This window comes from Sus scrofa, chromosome 1 (genome assembly GCF_054392235.1).
Source record: "Sus scrofa isolate SSC_HxYL_T2T_F1_AM1 chromosome 1, Sscrofa_HxYL_maternal_Yorkshire_Landrace_v2.0, whole genome shotgun sequence".
Taxonomy (NCBI): domain Eukaryota; kingdom Metazoa; phylum Chordata; class Mammalia; order Artiodactyla; family Suidae; genus Sus; species Sus scrofa.
This window is the reverse complement of record NC_139383.1, coordinates 108,910,063-108,931,680: the sequence shown is the minus strand read 5'-3', so window position 1 is coordinate 108,931,680 and position 21,618 is coordinate 108,910,063. Positions and strand designations below refer to the sequence as shown.

At 42.5% G+C, this 21,618-nt stretch overlaps 1 protein-coding gene and 1 long non-coding RNA gene across 6 annotated transcripts in view; both read left to right on the top strand.

Annotated features, from left to right (window-relative positions):
• The window catches only part of MYO5B (myosin VB), a 386,641-nt gene that overhangs the window by 203,516 nt on the left and 161,507 nt on the right, over positions 1 to 21,618 (top strand). The gene's annotated exons all lie outside the window — the stretch shown is intronic.
• Positions 1,177 to 6,105, top strand: LOC146406287 (uncharacterized). The gene is made up of 2 exons (XR_014808982.1): positions 1,177 to 3,880; positions 3,941 to 6,105. It is a non-coding gene; the product is annotated as an uncharacterized LOC146406287 (long non-coding RNA).

The window sequence follows — 21,618 nt, the reverse complement described above, 5'->3', positions numbered from 1 at the left end:
CTCCCCAGAAAAGAGGATTCCTGGGTTTCTGACTTAGGACTCTGGGTAGATCGAAGTTCTGTCTGCTGAGACCAGGAAGATGGGGGGAAGGATTAAGAGACACTCTGGAGTGTTAAAAATGTTTATTTGGGCACTGTTTCCTGCAAGATCCCCCACCCCTGATATACAAATAGAGCTGTCTAGTAGTTGAGTTTGTGATGGAGTTGAGAGAGACCTTGTCCTATAGATGGAACTTAAATTAAAGCCTTGGGAGTGTGTGATGTCGTCCTGGGAGAGTATTGACACAGGTTCTCAGATGTAACCATGTAGAAATTGAGCATCTTTGAAGATCCAGTGGAGGAAGAAAAACCTATAATTGGTGACAGTCACCCTTATAGGTGATGGAGGTGATGCCGCCCCCTTGGGGACCATTGGAAACATGTGTGAGCTTTTTGTTTGGGAGAGATGGGGTGGGGGTGTGAAACACTGCACTGATGGGCAATGCACTGATTGGATTGCTGCCTTGATTGGGTGTTGGTTAGGAATCTGGAGCATCCTGCACCAGGCAGAGTAGCCCTGTGCCTCTAAGACTTGCCTCCCATCCTGCCTACCTTTGCTCCGCCCAGATGCTCTGAACGACCTTTAATGTTCTTTGTAACCCTCACATTTATGCTGCCTTTTAGTTTTCAGGCCCTTTTTTATCACTTTTTTTTTTTTTTTGTCTTTTTGCTATTTTTTTGGGCGGCTTCTGCGGCATATGGAGGTTCCCAGGCTAGGGGTCTAATTGGAGCTGTAGCTGCGGGCCTACGCCAGAGCCACAGCAACGTGGAATCCGAGCCGCGTCTGCAACCTACACCACAGCTCACGGCAACGCCGGATCCTTAACCCACTGAGCAAGGGCAGGGACTGAACCCGCAACCTCATGGTCCCTAGTCAGATTTGTTAACCACTGCGCCACGATGGGAACTCCTTTATCACCCTTATTATCTCATGCTTGACATTGAAACTCAAGGAGCATGGTAGGGTAGGCCGTTAAGGGGCTCTGAGGGGCTTGGCCAAAGTCACCAAGCTTGTTGGCAGAAATGGCACTGGAACCAGTTTCCCTGGGGCTGCTCCAGGGCTCCTGCAGTGCTCTTTTCCTTTGGTGTTTCTGTATGGCTGAATCTGCACAGCCAGGAATTCCCGTCGTGGCGCAGTGGTTAACGAATCCGACTAGGAACCATGAGGTTGCGGGTTCGGTCCCTGCCCTTGCTCAGTGGGTTGACGATCCGGCGTTGCCGTGAGCTGTGGTGTAGGTTGCAGACGCGGCTCGGATCCTGCGTTGCTGTGGCTCTGGCGTAGGCTGGTGGCTACAGCTCCGATTCGACCCCTAGCCTGGGAACCTCCATATGCTGCGGGAGCGGCCCAAGAAATAGCAAAAAGACAAAAAAAAAAAAAAAAAAAAAAAGCATCTGCACAACCAGCGTTTCCAGCTGCATTCCTGCAGGTGAGCCGGGCTGATGCTAATGCATCTGCTCCCCCTGTGGAAAGTGTTCATGCTGCTGCATGACAGTGTCTGCTGGGAGGCCTGTGAGCTGCCCTGCTGGACCTAAATTGCTCTCCATGGATGACTGCAGAGCAGGTGGTAACTCATCCTTGCTGGAGTCCCTTTATGCACTCCCAGTGCAGAGTTAGTGGTGGGTTTCAGGAAAATACATTCTTTGCTTTTCCCTGTTCTTATCATGTCTCTGCACACTTGATGTTTCCCATCTGTGCATATGTGGGCAGCTTCTGGGTGGACCTATAGGAATGCTCTGGGTACCCAAGTTTCTGCCCTGGAGATGACAGCAACCCTTGAAATTCTCAAATAGACAGGTAACTATGTAATATTAATTAGGTGGCTAACCAAAGGTTCTCCTGCCTAAAAATATCCATTCTTACTGGCCTATCACTTTATTTAAAGTGTTACCCTACTTCTCAGCCATGATTCAAAAAACTATTAAAATATACATATGGTCTGAGAGAGAAAATGTCAAATATGTGTCAGCTTTCAAATGCAGCTTGAGTCTAATGCCTCTGATTTCTCCCACCACTGCCTGAGTTTGGGGCCTCACATTCCATTTGGGTCACTGCTGCACCCTCTGAACAGGCCTCAATCTTGCCTGTGTTTCTTATTTTAGCTCCTAAGCCCATTCTCCATGCTGCTGAAAAGGAGGGAGTGTTTGTGCATGTTTTTTTTTCAGGTAAATTATTTCAGAACATTAAATGCTGATGGGAGGGAGCCACTTGGGAGGGGTTTGGGAGACAGAAAGCAGATAATTGGTAGAGGGGATCCTAGGCATGGGATGGGATCTGTAGCTCAGTTGCTGAAATTTACCTCCACGAAGGTAGGATTCTCCAGTTGTTAGAGAAGGGGAGGAGAAAAGCCCTGTGCTGATTCTGCAGGAAGGTTGGCAGGTGTGGTAGCAGGAAGTTGAACCATTCCAGGCCTTTTCACTCAGTTGCTAAGGTTCCTGTCATCTTAACACATGGTAGACATTAACATGTTGGATGAATAGCACATGGACTTTTATAATGTGTCTCATGATGTAGATGTGCCCTGGAAAATCCCTGGGGTAGGAAGAAGTCTCATGTACTTGGGGAGAAGAAAACTTGAACTTGAACCTGCATGTGTGTAGTCTGTTAACTGATGCACAGTTGCTGCAATGGCAGGTGGGTAGCTAGATGAGATGACTGTCTCTCAAGGGACAGATGACTAAAGGGGTGGCAGTGGCGCTGCAGTGTTTTCCAAAGAGCGTGTGGCCAGGGGTATTTGGTGAGCTGGAGTGTGGCTTTAAAGACGATTATCAGTGAGGTGGACCTGATACCTTCATCCTGGTTGGTGGCCACAGACTCTCTCACCCAGGTTCCCTTGCACTTGTGACAGGTAGGGTAGACCAGGAGAGAGAGAATCAGACCTTGACAGCTGCAAGGATGATGATATATATAAGGGTAAAGCTCGTTTATTTTATAGAAGATGAAACAGTGCCAATGAGGAGACAGGACTTTCTAGCCCCTGCATTGAATTTGTGCTGAGACCCCAGGGTACCAGACTCTCAGGCCAGTGCTCCTTCTAACCTGCAGTGGAAAGGCCAGCTCCCTGGGCCATAGTCAGACTGGCAGATCTGCCCAGGACAGGGCTGTGTGTTGATAGGAGCTGAGGAAGACCCCAGGCCCAGAGCTCCTCGTGCTTGACCAAGATGGACATCAGATTGAGCCATGTGGCGACTGTGAGACATATTTCAAAGAAATAGCCATCTGAATGCTGGCCTCTAGGACTGGGCCACAGAACAGGTGAAGAGAAGGACAGATCCAGAACTGAAGAGAGGCTTTTCTAGAACAAAAGAGTGGCCAACATGAGAAAGGTAGGTGTGGTTTGATTCCACAATGATCTGGAAAGAAAGCAGGAGGGCAGCAGAAGTGGACTAGGGCCCAGAGCTGTTTGTGCCCCCGACATGTAGTTATAAGAACAATCTTTTAGCTCATCTTTTACAACTTATAAAGGAAAATGTTAAAAAATGTGACTTTTCCAAGTTTGTTGTGTGTAATGGCTTAGTGTACCTCTACTAACTACTTGGTAATAGTATATTTTTAAAGTATGCTCACAAAGTTTTCCTTTTTCAGATGTCAGTCAGGCTTTGTTTGGGAGTCTGTTATGTCTATGTGCGCGTGTATGTGATTTACTATCTCTTCTCCTAAGTCGAGAATAAATGGCTCTGGAGCATGACCAGGTTTCACATTACTCTTCCTTAGACAGGTGAAGTGCAGCCGTGTGGGCGGGGTGCACACACAGACCAGGGGGGCTACATCTTTATCCAAGCTGCCTGGAGAAAAATGTGCTGCTTTCATACTATATAAGTGCTGCCTCTTTAATTAGCTTGGGGTGCTAATTAAAGAGGCTTTCATACTATATAAGTCTTTATATAGTATGAAAGCTTTTCAGATTGGTTTCTCTCTACTCTCTCCCTCTCTCCTTTCTTTCCTAATGAGTCATTAAAACTTCTTATTAAATCCACCATTTTTCAGCCTGAGAGTGGTAGTTGAAATGGTTACACCCTAAAACCAGTGTGTCATGATGCCATGCAGCAGTAACAGCCCCTCATGTTAGAACCACCGCATGGTGCAGGGGTAAGAACTTGGGGGCTGGAGCCAGCTGCCAGCGTCTGTCTCTGTGCGACCTTAGGCAAGTCATCTAGGCTCTCGGTGTCTGTTTCCTCATCGGTAGTGTAGGGATAGTTAAGAATACAGTCTTATTCCCAGGAATGGCTGAAGATCCATTGTGGGATACATGGAAAATGAGTGGTGCATGGACAGGGCTGCCTGAGAGTGTGGTGCTGTTATTTTTATAAAGCATTCCAGGATCTTCTCTGTGTGTGTGTGTGTGTGTGTGTGTGTGTGTGTGCGCGCGCGCGCTCTTTAGGGCCACACCCATGGCATAGGGAATTCCCAGGCTAGGAGTCGAATCAGAGCTGCAGCTACCGGCCTATGGCACAGCAACAACCATGCCAGATCTAAGCCGCGTCTGTGACCTATACCACAGCTCACGGAAATGCCGGATCTTTAACCCCCTGAGTAAAACCAGGGATTGAACCTGCATCCTCATGCGTCCTCGTTGAGTTCGTTAACCACGAAGGGAACTCCCCAGGATCTACTCTCTTGATCCAGTTTAAACCCCATCTTCACATGGATATTTTCATCTTCACATTGCTATTTTAAAGATTCCAAATACTCCTTTAGATATGTTTCTCCAGAGTTCCAGAGCATACAGGAAATGAACAATCTAAGAAATTAATATGTTAGCATTCCTTTTATTTTTAAGACTTTGTTTTTTTAGAACAATTTTAGATTCACAGCAAGATTGAAAGGAAGCTTTAGAGATTTCCCATATATCCTCTACCCCCTACAAATGTATAGCCTCCCTCATTTTCCACTTCCTACCAGAGTGGCCCATTTGTTAGAACTGATGAACCTTTATTGACATATCACAAGCACACAATCAAAGTGCATGGTTTACCTTAGGATTAACATTTGATGTTCATGCTTGGTGTTATGTACTCTGTGGGTTTGGACAAATGTATAACGATAGGCACGTATTATTGTTGTGGTATCATATGGAGTATTTTCGTTGTCCTAAAAAGTCTTCTGTGCTTCACCTATTCATCCCCCCAACCCCTGTCAACCACTGATCTTGTGACTATCTCCATAGTTTTATCTTTTCCAGAATGTCATATAATTGGACTTATATAGTATGAAAGCTTTTCAGATTGGTTTCTTCAGCTTAGTAATATGCACTTAAGTTTCCTCCATATCTTTTCATGGCTCAAGATCTCCTTTCTTTTTAGCACTGATTAATATTCCATTTTTCTGGCTTTATCAGAGTTTATTCATTCACCTGATGAAAGCTATCTTGGTTGCTTCCAACCTTTGGAAATTATGAATAAAGCTACTAGAAACATTTGTATGGACAAGTTTTCTTTTTAAAAATTTTTTTTATTTTTTACTTTAAATTTTTAATTTATTATTTATTGTTATTTCCCCAACACACTTTTGTTCCCCCCCTGTACAGGATGGGGACCCAGTCACACATACATGTAATCATAATTTTTTCTCCCATTGTCGTGCTGCATTGTAAGCAACTAGACATATTTCTCAGTGGAAGAGTTAATATTATCAAAATGACTATACTACCTAAGGCATATACAGATTCAGTGCAATCCTTATCAAATTACGAAGGACATTTTTCACAGAAATTGAACAAAATATTTTAGTTTGTTTGAAAGCACAAAAGACCCAGAATAGCCAAAGACATCCTGAAAAAGAAAAATGTAGCTGGAGGAATCAGGCTCCAGGACTTCAGACTATACTACAAAGCAACAATCACCAAAACCATATGGTATGGCACAAAGGCAGAAATACAGATCAGTGGAACTGGAGAGAAAGCCCAGAATTAAACCCATGCACCTAAAGCCAACTCATCTATGACAAAGGAGGCAAGAAGATACAATGGAGAAAAGACAGCCTGTTCAATAAGTGGTGCTGGGAAAACTGGACAGCCACATGGAAAAGAATGAAATTAGAACACTCCCTAACACCATACACAAAAATAAACTCAAAATGGATTAAAGACCAAGATATAAGACCAGACACTGTAAAACTCTTAGAGGAAAACAGAGTTTATGAAAACACTCACTGACATAAATGACAGCAACATCTTCTCAGATCCACCTCTTAGAGTAATGACAGTAAAAACAAAAATAAACAAATGGGACCTAACCAAACTTAAAAGTTTGGGCACAGCGAAGGAAACCCTAAACAAAATGGAAAGATTGCCCATAGAATGGGAGAAAATCTTTGCAAGTGAATCCACTGACAAGGGATTCATCTCCAAAATTTAGAAACACTTTCTACAGATCCATACCAAAAAAACAAACAACCCCATCAAAAAATGGGCAGAAGATCTAAACAGACAGTTCTCCACAGAAGACATACAGATGGCCAAAAAGCACATGACAAGATGTTCAACATCACTCATCATTAGAGAAATGCAAATCAAAACCACTCTGAGGTACCACCTGACACCAGCCAGAATGGCCATCATCCAAAAGTCTACAAACAAGAAGTGCTGGAGAGGGTGTGGAGAAAAAGGAACCCTAGGACACTGTTGGTGGGATTGTACATTGGTGCAGCCACTGTGGAAAACAGTATGGAGATGCCTCAGAAAACTAAACATAGAACTCCCATTTGATCCAGCAATCCCACTCCTGGGCATCTATCCAGAGGAAACCATGACTCGCAAAGACACCTGTGCTCCGATGTTCATTGCAGTACTATTTGCAATAGCCAAGACATGGAAACAACCTAAATGTCCATCTACAGAGGAGTGGATCAAGAAGATGTGGGACATATAAACAATGGAATATTACTCAGCCATTGAAAGGAATGAAATACTGGCATTTGTAGCAACATGGATGGACCTAGAAATTATCATGCTAAGTGAAGTCATCCATACGATGAGACAGCAACATCAAATGCTTTCACTGACATGTGGAATCTGAAAAAAGGACAGACTTAACTTCTTTGCAGAACAGATACTGACTCACAGACTGAAAAACTTATGGTCTCTGGAAAGAGACAGTTTGGGGGGTGGGGGGATGTGCTTTGGTTGTGGGATAGAAATCCTGTGAAAGTGGATTATGATGATCATCATACAACTACAGATGTGATTTTTTTTTTATTTTTAAATTTTAATTTATTTTTATTGTTATTTCCACCAACACTTTTTTTTCCCCACTGTACAGCATGGGGACCCAGTTACACATACATGTATAAATAATTTTTTCTCCCATTGTCGTGCTACATTGTAAGCATCTAGACATAGTTCTCAGTGCTACACAGCATGATCTCATTGTTAATCCATTCCAAAAGCAATAGTTTGCATCCATTAACCCCAAACTCCCAATCCCTCCCACTCCCTTCCTCTCCCCCTGGGCAACCACAAGTCTATTCTCCAAGTCCATGATTTTCTTTTCTGTGGAAAAAGTTCATTTGTGCTGTATATTAGATACCAGATATGAGTGATATCATATGGTACTTGTCTTTCTCTTTCTGATTTCACTTAGTATGAGATTCTCTAGTTCCATCCATCTTGCTGCAAATGGCATTATGTCATTCTTTTTTATGGCTGAATAGTATTCCATTGTGTATATATACCTTATCATCCTAATCCACTCATTTGTCAATTGACATTTGGGTTGTTTCCATGTCTTAGCTATTGTGAATAGTGCTGCAATGAACATGTGGGTGCATGTGTCTTTTTCAAGGAAACTCTTGTCCGGATATATGCCCAAGAGTGGGATTGCTGGATCATATGGTAGTTCTATGTATAGTTTTCTAAGGTACCTCCACACTGTTCTCCATAGTGGTTGTACCAGCTTACATTCCCACCAACAGTGTAGGAGGGTTCCCTTTTCTCCAAACCCTCGCTGTCTAGCACTTGTTATTTGTGGACTTATTAATGACGGCCATTCTGACTGGTGTGAGGTGGTATCTCGTGGTAGCTTGATTTGCATTTCTCTAATAATCAGGGATGTTGAGCATTTTTCCATGTGCTTGTTGTCCATCTGTATATCTTCTTGGAGAAATGTCTATTCAGGTCTTTTGCCAGCTTTTCAGTTGGGTTGTTGGCTTTTTTGCTATTGAGTTGTATAAGTTGCTTGTATATTCTAGAGGTTAAGCCTTTGTCAGCAAATCAGTGAAACTAGAACATGCCCTCACACCATGCACCAAAGTAAACTCAAAATGGCTGAAAGACTTAAACATAAGACAAGAAACCATCAAACTCCTGGAAGAAAACATAGGCAAAACATTCTCTGACATCAACCTTATGAATATTTTCTCTGGTCAGTCTCCCAAAGCAACAGAAATAAAGGCAAAAATAAACCAGTGGGACCTAATCAAACTGACAAGCTTTTACACAGCAAAGTAAACCAAAAAGACAACTTACAGAACGGACAAGTTTTCAATCATTGTATCCTTTTTTTTTTTTTTTTTTTTTTTTTTTTTTGCTTTTTAGGGCTGCACCCATGGCATATGGAGGTTCCCATGCTAGCAGTCTAATCGGAGCTATAGCTGCCGGCCTATGCCAGAGACACAGCAATGCCAGATCCAAGCTGTGTCTGCGACCTACACCATGGCTCATGGCAACACTGGATCCTTTACCCACTGAATGAGACCAGGGATCGAGCCCACAACCTCATGGTTCTTAGTTGGATTCGTTTCTGCTGCACCACTATGGGAACTCCATAATCAGTGTATCCTTTAAAGGAAGATGCTACATGCAAATTCAAAGTTCTTCATAGCATAAGGAAGATAGGCTGAAAAGAGTGGATGTATCATCAAGCAAAAGATATGAGTGAAGGAGAAAAACACTCTTAAAGCAGCGCATTTGAACTCATATTTTAAACAAAAGAATTGCCTAAATATTTATATTGAAATCCCCAGATCAGATTCTCTGTTAAGAGATGTTGAATTTTCCAAAATTTAAAATTCAATGTTTCAGCATTTCTTAGGAGTCAGGAAAGTCAAATCAGACTATGGCAATGGGTATCAGGGGTTTTTTGGTGTGTGTTTTATTTGTTAAACCTTTGAAGTAAAAGGTGTGCTGTTTCGTCAGATAAAACACCTTAGAATTAAGGGATTTCTACTCCATCTTGATTGATTTAAAAAATCACCAGGAGTTCCCATTGTGGCTCAACAGGTTAGCAACCCAACATAGTCTCTGTGAGGATTTGACTTTGAGTCCTGGCCTCACTCAGTGAGTTAAAGATCACGTGTTGCCCCAAGCTGTGGCATAGGTTGCAGTACAGCTTGGATTTGGCATGGCTGTGGTGTAGACTGGCAGGTACAGCTCTGATTTGACCCCTAGCCTGGGAACTTCCATATGCCACAGGTGCAGCCATAAAAAGGAAAAAAGAAAAGAAAAAATTACCAACCATAACTTACTAGGAGAATGAAGTATTGGAATCGTTCCTCAATAGCATACTATGTCTTGTCTTTTGACACAACAATTAGATTTTTTTTTTCTTTTGGTTGCTTTTTAGGGATGTACCCATGACATATGGAAGTTCCCAGACTAGGGGTTGAATCAGAACAACTGCTAGCCTATGTCACAGTCATAGCAATACCAGATCCTATCCTTGTCTGCGACCTACACCATGGCTCATGGCAACACGAATCCTTAACTCACTGAACGAGGCCAGGGATCGAACCTGAGTCCTCATGAATACTAGTTGGGTTCATTACTGCTGAATAGTTAGATTAGTTAGATTTTGATCACCTTTTGATTTATCCATAAGACCCCAAAGCAGTATCAACCCAGATGGACTGCAACTGAAAAACGAGTAAACAAAACTGGTCTATCCATACAATGGAATATTGTTCAGCCATAACAAAGAATGAAAAACTGGCACATGCTACAGCATGGATAAACTTCGAAAACATGCTAAGTGTAAGAAGACAGGAGCTCATATATGATACAATTTGTATGAAAGTTCAAAATAGGGAGACCAGTAAATAGAGTAGATTAGTGGATGCCGAGGGTAGCAGGACTGATTGGAAATGACTGAAAATGGGCATGGAGCTGCTTTTCGGAGCGATAAAAAAAGTTCTAAAATTTATTTTGGTGATGGTTGCACAACTCTGTGAGCATATTAAAAGCCATTGATTTGTATACTTTAAATGTGTGAATCATATCTCAGTAAAGTAGTTGGTCCCCAAAATAAATAAAAGGTAGAAAGCAGATTTAGAGAAGCTGTTCTAGAGAAGAAGGTGGGCAGGAACTACATTTCTTAGATGATGCCATTTGATGCTATCATACTAGACTAGATAAAATAAGGTTGAGACCAGTGGACTGAGAGCAGGGAGGCAGCTGCGAATATTATTATGTTGCAAAGAATCCTGTCCAAAAAGATTTGTTTTTATTTCAGTACTTATGCACTCCCTGGAGAAGAATTCAGTACCACATGCTAACCAATATGTGTATAAAGCTACCTTTTGTAAAAAAGAGAGGGTTTCTTCAAGTCATAAGCCAGGTTTATACATTTAAGCTTTATTAAATATAAAATGATTTTAAAAGGAAACATTCACATCCCAGACTAATATATGTCCTGGTGGAATTGAGAATGATGGCATAGCAAAGACATGAAGCAAGAAGAGAATGAGATTAAAGAAGAAACATTTGGGCAGCTGGGTGGCAGGGCCCATCTCAAGCTCAAGGTTGCCCAGCTCTCTGATCTTGCTTTCCTGGGTCCTGAAGGCCTTGCCCGCTGCATGACACCTCCTGTCTTTGGCCCTTTCCCTGTGCCCCTTCTCCACTAGCCAAGAAGCCTGAACATGGCTCAGCAAAGTGTACCAAGTTGTGGTTGCTGACCAGGTAACTTTCCCAGTCTCAGCCCTGTAGAACTTTCAGGAATGGAGGTGACAGCAGTATCAACAAAAATATTAATATACTCCAGATCAGTGTTTGACAAATATGGATGGGAACAGAGTCACAGCACTTTGACCATAGCATATGAGGAGGAAAACTTAATAACAGGAGCGTGTCCTTCTGCAGGCAGTGCTTGTTCATGGTGGGGCACAGGAAGGAGGGCTCTAGTAGAGGTGTGGTGGCTTCGTCGGTCCTCAAAGAAGATAAGGAAGCTGGGCTTCCTTCTCCCTGGGCACAACTGCTGCTACAGTAGAATATTTAACTTAAAATCGAAAAGTCCTGTGATCTAGATAAATGACACTAAAAATAACACTAAAAAATACTTAACCATTTGGGATTTTTTTTTTTTTTTTTGCAACTGATGAGGGACTTCTCACAACCATTACTGAAAATAGCCAGATTCCAGCATTTAAGATCATTAAAGGAAAGAGTAGAATTTATTTTTTTAAAGATGAAAACAGCAAGCAATTCTGGTCCTAGGACTATTTGAGGATTGCTTTAATTATGTTACCCAGCCCCCCAAAGCCTGCAAATATGCAGAACCCAGAGTCTTTCCAAAGTCAGTTATCTACATTAATAGTCTCTCTGTTCATAGGGAAACATTATTGAATTTTTTTACAAAAAAAATTTATTGTAACAGAGGATTCTTTCTCCCTCCAGATGACAAGATTTTTATATAATTACTTTGTACTAAAATTGTCCTTCAGGGAAAAATTTCTCTAAGTCTTTGGTTCAACTCCCCAGTCCCTACTCCATGAACCCACCCCATAGCTAATTCTTATCTCTGAACTTCTCTTCTGCCGCCGTAAACGTCTAGCTCTTGGTCAAGATCAACCTTAAGGCTGTTGACGTTGACATCTAACAAGATTCTCCAGGAGTCTTTCTGTAGGGTCTGAGACTTCTTGCATCTCCCCTTCCTTTAACATTTCAGACTGTTGGTGGTCTCTTCTGCCCTTTTCAGCACAAATGCTGCCCTGTGTTGTAGGTGTGCAAACAGCTCAGGGGAGCTGTTTTCAAATATGTGCTTAGAAAGCTCAAAATGTTACTCCATGTAGGGATGCAGAAAAGGATGGCCATACCCACCCCCACCCTTATCATCATGTTTTTTCCCCCTGCCCTTCTTGATGCTGAGAGGTTTGTAGGCACTCAGGTAGGGGTTAAAGATTCCTGACTTGGAAATAGAGGTGTAATTCTTGGGTTCTTGCCTCTGCTGGCCACCAGCCCTGCTGAAAGGCACGTGGGCTCTGACCCATGGTAAGTATTAGTGCCATACCCTCTGCTGGGCTTGGTGGTGGAGAGAAAAGGAGCAACGTGGGACTTGGCCAAGGAAATCCTGGCTCTGGGTAAATTACTTCTGCTTAGTACGGTGCCTGCTTATTGTGCCTGTAAAGTGGGTAAAGGAGTGTGACCTGATGTACCTCACCTCAGCAGAAGGTAAATGGAAATTTTCATTGTGATGATGTTGTAGGATAGAATTGATAGTGACTATTGTGAATTTTGATTGTCCCTTTACCTAGGTCTCCTATTTTGTTACCTCTTGGCCTTTTATATCTGTGCCAGGAGAGGGCAGGGAGATGAGTAATCAGTAGGAGCTCTCTACTTTGAAAAATGTATGGTTTGCAAAGGAAACAGGTTGGGGGTGGGAGGATGGGCTGGGGGTTTGGATGGAAATGCTATAAAATTGAGTTGTGATGATCGTTGTACAGCTATAAATGTAACAAAATTCATTGAGGAATAAAAAAAATAGGAGCTATCTATTAGAATAAGATCTTGGTTACTCTCTCATCCAGCACTGTAATTGAAGCATCCTGTGATCTTCTCCAGAAGGTAGTCTGTTTTTGGCCTGTAGCCACTATTGCAGAAGTTCAGGACTTCATGTAGCTGTACCAGGGACCCTTGAACAACGCAGGATTTGGGGGTGAGGGACAACTCTCCAGGCATTTGGAAATCTGAGTTGGCCTTCCTCCTCCATGGCTCCTCTGATTTAACCTACCATGAGTTGTACAGTATGGTATTTACTATTGAAAAAATTTGTGTATGAGTGTTCCCATGCCATTCAAACCTGTTGCTCAGGGGTCAGCTTTAGTCTTTGCAGGTATTAAAATGGTTTCATTTATCATCTTAGAAGCTCAAGGAGTGGGTGTATGTAGGGAGGACGCCTTGGCTGACCTTAGAGGCCTGAGGAGTGAGACCGGCATGTTTAGATCTTCAGGTAGGACTTCCCAGGTGAGACAATTTAAGACTATATCAAAAACCTGAGACTATATCAGAAACCTGAGTGGGCTGAGAGAATGGAGTACCATTTTTCAATTTTAGTTTTGTTAGAGATATTTCCAAGAGCTGGTGCTTTCCATTATTAAGTCTTTTTCAGCCCATCAAAGTGAGTCTGTCTGTCTGTTGAGGACTCAGATGTGTTAGAGACCCAGGGTGTATAAATTATTTGTGTCCAGGATCTGCAGACTTGGGATGTTGTGGTAAAGAGACCCAGGAATGAGTGTGCTACTGATAAATAACCAGAGCCACCATTCAGTGTGCTTTTGCTCCAAGCCCAACAGTTACGTGTATGTCACATGAACAATATCTACTAAGCCGTGAGTTTGGTTATATCCTCGTTTGAATACCTTCAGTCCGAAGCAGATTGTTTTACAAAGCAGCCTCTCATGTGGTTGAAGGTGTGGTACGTTTGAAGGTCCCTGACTGGCAGAAGGAAAGAATAGAAGGCTGGATGTCCAGCTAGGGCTCTGCACTTCCCCAGAGCTTCCAACAAATCATGTTTCCTCCATGGGGGGAGGGGAAAGTAGCAGCACCTTCTTCCAGATGGATTTTCAGGACAGATGTCCAAGAAGATGGCCTTTTCATTGGGCTGGAAGGGATGGATCAGATTGGCCTATGGACCTATGGGAAGGAGATGGAGAGAGAATTTCACATAAAGAAAAATACAGGGGAGTTCCCGTCGTGGTGCAGTGGAAACAAATCCGACTAGGGACCATAAGGTTTCGGGTCCAATCCCTGGCCTCGCTCAGTGGGTTAAGGAACCAGCGTTGCCATGAGCTGTGTTATAGGTTGCAGACGCGGCTTGGATCTAGGGTGGCTGTGGCTGTGGCTGTGGCTCTGGTTCTGGTGTAAGCTGGCAGCTGCAGCTCCAATTAGACCTCTAGCCTGGGAACCTCCATATGCCTCAGGTGCGGCCCTAAAAAGACAAAAGACAAAAAAAAAAAAAAAAAAGGAAAGAAAGAAAAAGAAAAATACAGGGAGGGAGAAAGAGTTAAGAAAGCATGGCTGCTTGTGGGGGAGCATGAATAGTGACCTTTGACTGCAGCTACTAAGTTGTGTTTCTTGGAGCTGAAACAACAGCTTTACAGCTTGTAGTCTTGGTTCTAGTTCTTCCAGGGTGGAGGGGGAAGCTCATAGAGTCATGAAGCTCATGGATGATTTCTCTGCTGCCCCCTCCCCAACCCCACTTCAGGCTAAGATTTCTCAGAACTTGCACCTGTACACTGACATCCCTGGTTTCTTAATCTGCTCTTCACAACCCTGTATGTCAGTCTCAGTGTGGTCTGCTAGACATGGGGTCCCTGGTAAGACTGGAGCATACAGAAAATGTGGGAATTCCACCAGCTCAGGGGCAGCTTCCTGGGCCACCTGGAATGGAGGTAGCCAAGGAAAACATTTGGTGTGGTCAGGGGAGGCCCCTCCCTGTGCCATATTCCCTCACCTTCTGCTCTGTACCTAAGCAGATGCTAAAAGCCAAATGACTAAAAGCAGGAAGTGGGCAGATGTGTGGGTGTGTTGGCACTAAGAAAGAAGATGGTGAGGGGGGATGAACAGAAAACTCAATAGATAGAGAATCAGCTCTTTTATAACCTAGAGTTTACTATGGAACAGGGAAGTGGAGTGTTCCATGCTTGAGGCTGGCCACTTTGTCACAGGAGACTGGACTTCTTGTCAAAGAAAACGATGCAGAAAAGCAAATGCTGCCCCTTATTGCCCAATTCTGTATCCTCTAAGAATCCTTTACAGACACTTCCTGCCTGCATGGAGCCCCCATTGAAGGGAAAAGAATGGAAAAGTCCTGACTTTATAGATCTGTTTGCAGAACATGGATATTGACCCTGGAACCTCTCCTGCTACCTTCCCATTCAAGTCACTGATTCCCCTGCTGACCTTTGTCCTCTGGAAAGGCACATCTCCCTTATCCCATATCAACTCCCTTATCCAGCCAGTCCTGGAACCTTAGTTTCCACTCCCCTTCATCTGCAAGTTGCAGAGACTTGCTCTGCCCTGAGTTTCCCTGATCCCCTTGTCACAGCTTTTTCTTAAAAGCTTTACTTCTCAGAAAGTTCCTTTTGTGGCTCAGTGGAAAAAGAACCTGACTAGCATCCATGAGGATGCAGGTTTGATCCCTGGTCTTGCTCAGTGGGTTGAGGATCCAGCATTGCTATGAGCTGTGGTGCAGGTTGCAGACATGGCTCAGATCTGGTGTTGCTGTGACATAGGCCAGGGGCTACAGCTCCAATTTGACCCCTATCCTGGGAACCTCCATGTGCTGCAGGTGTGGCTCTGGAAAAAAAAAAAAAAAGAATTTACTTCTCTACTTAACTGATGCTTAGGCTGTAGTGCATTGTGGTCAAATCCACACCTGCATGATTCCCCTTCCTCACCTGCCTTTGGGACTCTTTAATTTACAGCAAGAATATCAGGTCATAAGTGAGAATAATAAAGCAGTTAGTTTCCTCGAGGCTCAGATTTGTGAGTTCGTGCCTGGCAGTAGTAGTTAACTTTTTAATCTATATAGGGGAAAGTAACTATGAAGTTTGAACATTTATTTTTGTAACTGAATAAAGCCCATAGCATAATGAGTCTAATATGTTTAATAATGTTCATAATCATTGTGCTACATGATAATATAGGCATGAATAGCTGACACAAATGATGACAATTAGCAGTACTCTTCTGCAGCCAAATTGTCTCTTGCATTCCACTTTTCCACCTCTATATCTATCCCTTCATCATGAAATATTGAGAGCCTACTGGGTCCCAGATTCCAGTTTGCCCACGGTCTGTCCTAGGGCCTGTCAGTTCTCGACATTACCCAGTGCTGAGCACCTGTCGTTCTTTCCCAGCCCAACTCTGTCTTGAATGTCTCATCCTTGAAAGGTTGGACAGTTTCTGGGCCAGGAGGCTAGGTCTGTTGCATTTAGGAAAGGAGGGAAACAGAGAAAGCTGAACCCAGTGAGATTCTATCTGATTGGAGGCCTGTGAGAGACTTGCGGCAGCTGGCGGGGAGGGATGGTTCCACGAACACTGACTCTTGAGTCTGTTCCTTACCCTCTAAAGTGGACTGGGACCCCAAAATAATCAAGGCAGATTCAGCTTCAGGCCTAGGTGCTATATCATTTCATGGCCACATAAGAGAACCATGAAATTTCAAACCAGCAAGTGGTTGATAATTCTTAGGGTGCTCAGACTAGCAGCAGCAGCAGCATCATACTCAGGAACTTTATTAGGAAGTACATCTCAAAATCTTTGCATTCCCACAGGAGGGTGTTGATCTCTTAAGAACAATAAGATGCAGATTGTATGAGAGTGCATTTATTAAGTTTCTGAATAAGCTTCAATTTTAACGCCTGAAAGTTAAAAGTTATATCAGTGTTATAGCTTAAGCTGTAATGTTTTCCAACGGAGAGAACCTTGCCACATATCCAAGGGGGTCTCTGAAGTCTGCCTCCCACCTCCACCAGCACACTTAGTGGTGTTTCTGATTGGCTCTTGGAAACTGCAGCAGGACTGATGAAATGTAAGCATGGTTTCCTTGAAAGTCATCACTATTGCTGTGTAAAGCGGCATGATTTTGCAATCAGGCAAAGAAAAGAAATGCTTTGGAAAGAAGATCAAGTGTTCTTAATCATTTTTCTTCCATTTAAAACATCTAAATGCATCAACTATACAATTACAAAGGACTGATTATATTGAAATAATCCAAATATTTTAGGAGTTTGTGAGAAAGTAAATATAAGGGATTGTTACTGCATTAGTGGCAGATGTAATAATCATCATTTTGAAGTAATGATGAGCATAAATATTTAATGCTGTATGCAACAACTGTACTGTTATCTGGGGTCAAAGTTACAGGTTCTACTTGTTCTGCTTTCTGTTTTTGGCTATATTCTTTTCTCTATTTTTAATTTGAAGTATAGTTGATTTACAATGCTGTGTTAGTTTTTAGTGCACAACACAGTGATTCAGTTGCATATACACACACACATATATATACATATGTACTTTTTCAGATTCTTTTCTATTATAGAAAAGATATTGAGGCAGTTCCTGTGGTGGCTCAGTGGAAATGAATCTGACTAGCATCCATGAGGATGCAGGTTCTATCCCTGGCCTCACTCAGTGAGTTAAGGATCCGGTGTTGCTGTGAGCTGCGGTGTAGGTCGCAGATGCGGCTCGGATCTGGCGTGGCTGTGGCTGGTGGCTGCAGCTCCAATTCAACCCCTAGAGTGGGAACCTCCGTGTGCTGCAAGTGCAGCTCTAAAAAGCAAAAAAAAAAAAAAAAAAGATATTGATTATAGTTTCCTGTGCTATACAGTAGGACCCTGTGTTTATCTGTTATATGTATGAGTGTAGATCTGTTACTCCTAAACTCCTAATTTATCCCTCCTCCCTTTCCCCTTTGGTAACCATAAGTTTGTTTTCCATGTCTCTGCATCTGTTTTTGTCTTGTAAATAAGTTATATGTATAATTTTTTTTTAGATTCCACATTTGGCTATATTCTTAGTTGAAGGAATTATTAAAGTTAAAATTTAGTAAAATGAAAGCTGTGCTTTTTATACCATTGAAGTTCATGGATCCTTCTGAATTCCGTTCATGGACATGTTGGCCATTTGTGGGCCCCGGGTTAAGAATACTTGATTAGTGTGACGTGATTTGTTTTCTCCAGCTATAGGCATTATCAGGCAGCAACACACTCTTTGTAGTGTGTGTGCCTCTGTGTACTTCTGATACCAACACTGGCTAGTCTCCATTGTTATTTCAGCTGTGTGGGTATCAACAATGTAAATCCAGTTAATGAGGAAACTCTACTTTGATTTCTCAGTGATTTATCATAACTCATTAACTTGAGCTTAACTCTACTTTGATTTCTTGGTAATTTATCATAACTCATTAACTTGGTTCCTATTGTCTACAGCCAGGAAGAACTGTTGATAAATTCATACATTAAGGACTGTTTAGCCTCTTAAAGTTAATCTTTGTTTTGGGGTTTTTTGTTTTGTTTTGTTTTTGATTCTACTCTTTCCATTTTTTTTTTTTTTACTATAGTTGATTTACAGTGTTGTGCCAATTTCTGCTCTTCAGCAAAGCAACCCGGTCATATATACATTCTTTTTCTCATATTATCTTCTATCATGTTTTATCCCAAGAGATTGTGTATAGTTCCCTGTGCTATATGGTAGGACCTCATTGCTTATCCATTCTAAATGTAATAGTTTTCATCTACCAACCCCAAACTTTTTGTCCATCCCACTCCCTCCCCACATCCCCTTAGCAACCACAAGTCTATTCATATCTGTGAGTCTGTTTCTGTTTTGTAGATAAGTTCATTTGTGCCATATTTTAGATTCCACATGTAAGTGACATCATAGGGTATTAATATGAGAATCTCTAGTTTCATCCATGTTGCTGCAAATGGCATTATTCTTTTTTTTATGGCTGAGTAGTATTTTATTGTATGTATGTACCACATCTTTATCTATTCATCTGTTGATGGACATTTAGGTTGTTTCCATGTTTTGGCTATTGTGAATAGTGCTGCAGTGAACATAGGGGTGCATGTATCTTTTTGAATGAAAGTTTTGTCTAGATATAAACTATAATCTTTGTTTTAAGTTCAGCGTTATGTAGTATTAGGCTAATATTGACTATGAATAATTTACAAGGTATAAGAATTTCTTCAAGTACCTGAGAATACATATATATATATGTATATATATATAAATATATAATGACTTATTTAATTAAACTGTTGTACATTGGTTCTTAACCCTAACAGAACTAGTGTTTTAGCATAACATTAAAATCACATGTGGAATTAAACAGCTATCTCGGTCCTACCCCCAGAGATTGTGATCCAGTTGGTCTGTTGTGAAATCCAGCAGGGTGAGTTCCATAAGCTCCACAGGGTTTCTCACGTGCAACCAGGGCTAATCAACAAATGGTGATTCTCTGTGGTCAAATTATTGCCAGAGGCCAGGACTTGCCTGTTGATGTCTGAGTGCCCTAAACGTCACCCTCTTCCCTGAATGTTGTGATTTCCCACTCTTTGCACAACCTGACACCTCTGCCTGGGATGGTCTCTTGGAATAGACCATGAAGGGCCTGGGATGTCACAGGTCACTGTCTCATAAGAGGGTGCTCAGTAGGTCCTCCCTGTTGTTGGATTAGTGTTTTGGAAATGTCCTCCCAATGGCAATGAGGAAAATGGATTGAGGAGGGGCTAAAATAGGTATAAGAAAACCACTTATGATGCTGTGGAAGGTTCCAGGAGAGAAAGGATGAAGGACAGCACTTAGGGGATGGATTAGAATAAGAATCCAGGCAGCACAGTCATCTCTGCTTGACGGTGTAAGGAACAGAAAGGAGTCAAGGGCCATTCCCAAGTTCCCCTCTCATTGCTGTGTGGGGCATAAAGCCATCCACTCCGGGTGGAAGGATAAGGAACAGATTGGAGGGAAGCTGAGGAGCTTGGCTCTGGAAAGGTAGACCATAGGGGAGGGGCTGTGCAGCCTCTGTGTTTTGTTATCCTGGGGGCAGTTGTGCATATGTGCTTGACTCTAGGGAGAGATCTGGGTTGTGGAGATACATCTGAAGGTGGACACCTTCTTGCTGGCAGTTACAGTCAAAAGGGAAGGTGAGATGACGTTAGAGGCAGCCCGAGAGAAGAGATGCTGAAACTGGCTCGAAGGGATGATCAACATTTGAAAGATGAATGAAGCAGCAGAGAAATAGGAAAAGACCTGTGTCTTGCTGGTAGCTTGACAAAAGTAGTGCTATATAGAGAAAGAGGACGGGCTTTAGACTGAGGTGCTCAGATGCACCTGCCTTCAAATACCAGCTGGACCGCTGACCAATGACAAGCCTTTTAACTTGAATTTACTCAATTGTGTTCCTTCACTGCAAAAATAGTTTCCAGGATCCAACGAAATATGGTTTGAAAAGTTTATTTGGAACTCTAGGGTACAAATATATACTCAGATCATAGTTTACCCCCCAATTAATGATAAACTTAACCAAATTCATTCTGTAAGGTATAAAAATCACAGGAAACATTTGCCTCTGTTCTCACCTTCAGCTAAACCCATAGATTTCTGAATTCCAAGGTGTATTTTAGTAATTAGTAGGTAATTGCTGTTAATGTGGACTGGCTCACACAGCTTAACTATAACTTTGATCTGGAATCACAGAGTTCAGGAGTAGCAGGAGGTCTTAGGGATCATCTTCCAGCCCTTAATTTTAAAAGCAGAGAAGCTGGCACATGCCCATTCACACCAAGGAGCCTCCCTGCTCAGTTTCACTCTCACTCTGCCCTGCTTATCTTTCAGTGAGTGGTGGGCTTGAGTTCCCAGAGGTTCTTTCTGTAATGCTTTCATGAAACTGAGAGGAGACAGCCTCTCTTAGGAACAGCGAGTAAGCAGAAGGAGGCAGATTCATTTTGCTGCGACTTGTAATCACACTACACCTAGGAGGTTTATAAATAGAATTTAGCACTCAGAGGACCACTGTGAAACTGAGTGGAAAAATGATACTTGGATATGAAATGTGCTAAGTACTTAGCTCCTGCACTATCAGAAGGTTCAAGTTAATCTTACAGAGGAGACATTTAGGGCTCTGACTTCTAAATACCAGCTAAGCAATTTTCCACGAATATTTATGGCAGCCTTCCTGAATGGCTTGAGTACTGGGCTCAAGCACGCAACCCTACCCAGGAGAGAGGATTGTAGCACATCAACACCTAATGGCAGAGGTGCTCGGGGATGCTAGTCTGCCTCCCTTGTGCCTGGTACCCAGGGCTGCTCGGGCCTTAAGCCTGGAGGACCCCTCACATAGGTGCCCTCCTTTTAGGTGCCCAAGATGTATCTCCTCCTTCCCACTTTGAGCCTGGGTTTCTTGTTACCAGAGTTCATGGAGTCTTTTGCTTAGAGCTTTCTGGCCCAGCCCCTCTCACAGAAGAGTTGTTTTTTTTTTTTTTTTTTTTTTTTTTTTCCCCTAGTGCTCCTAACCTTGGGAAGAAATCTTTGGCTTTAGATTTACTGTAATTGTAGGGCTGTCTTTAGAGCCCCAAAATGCCTCACTGTAATTTTCTGTATTTTTCTCACCTAACTTTACCTCCATCCTAACCTACCTCTGTCCCCCAACCTTACTTCTCCCTCCCCACTGCACCCAGTCTTCTTTCCCCCAATCTGATTCTGCCCTCTGCCTGATTTTACCTGACTTACCCTACTCTATGGGATTTTGATAGCATTCTGTATTAATGTAGCTGTGTTTGTATCCCTAAACAATATGTTTCTTTTTGCTTGTTGAGTTTCTAAAGAACATGTCACACTGTATATAATAGTGTCATTTTTTAAAAAGT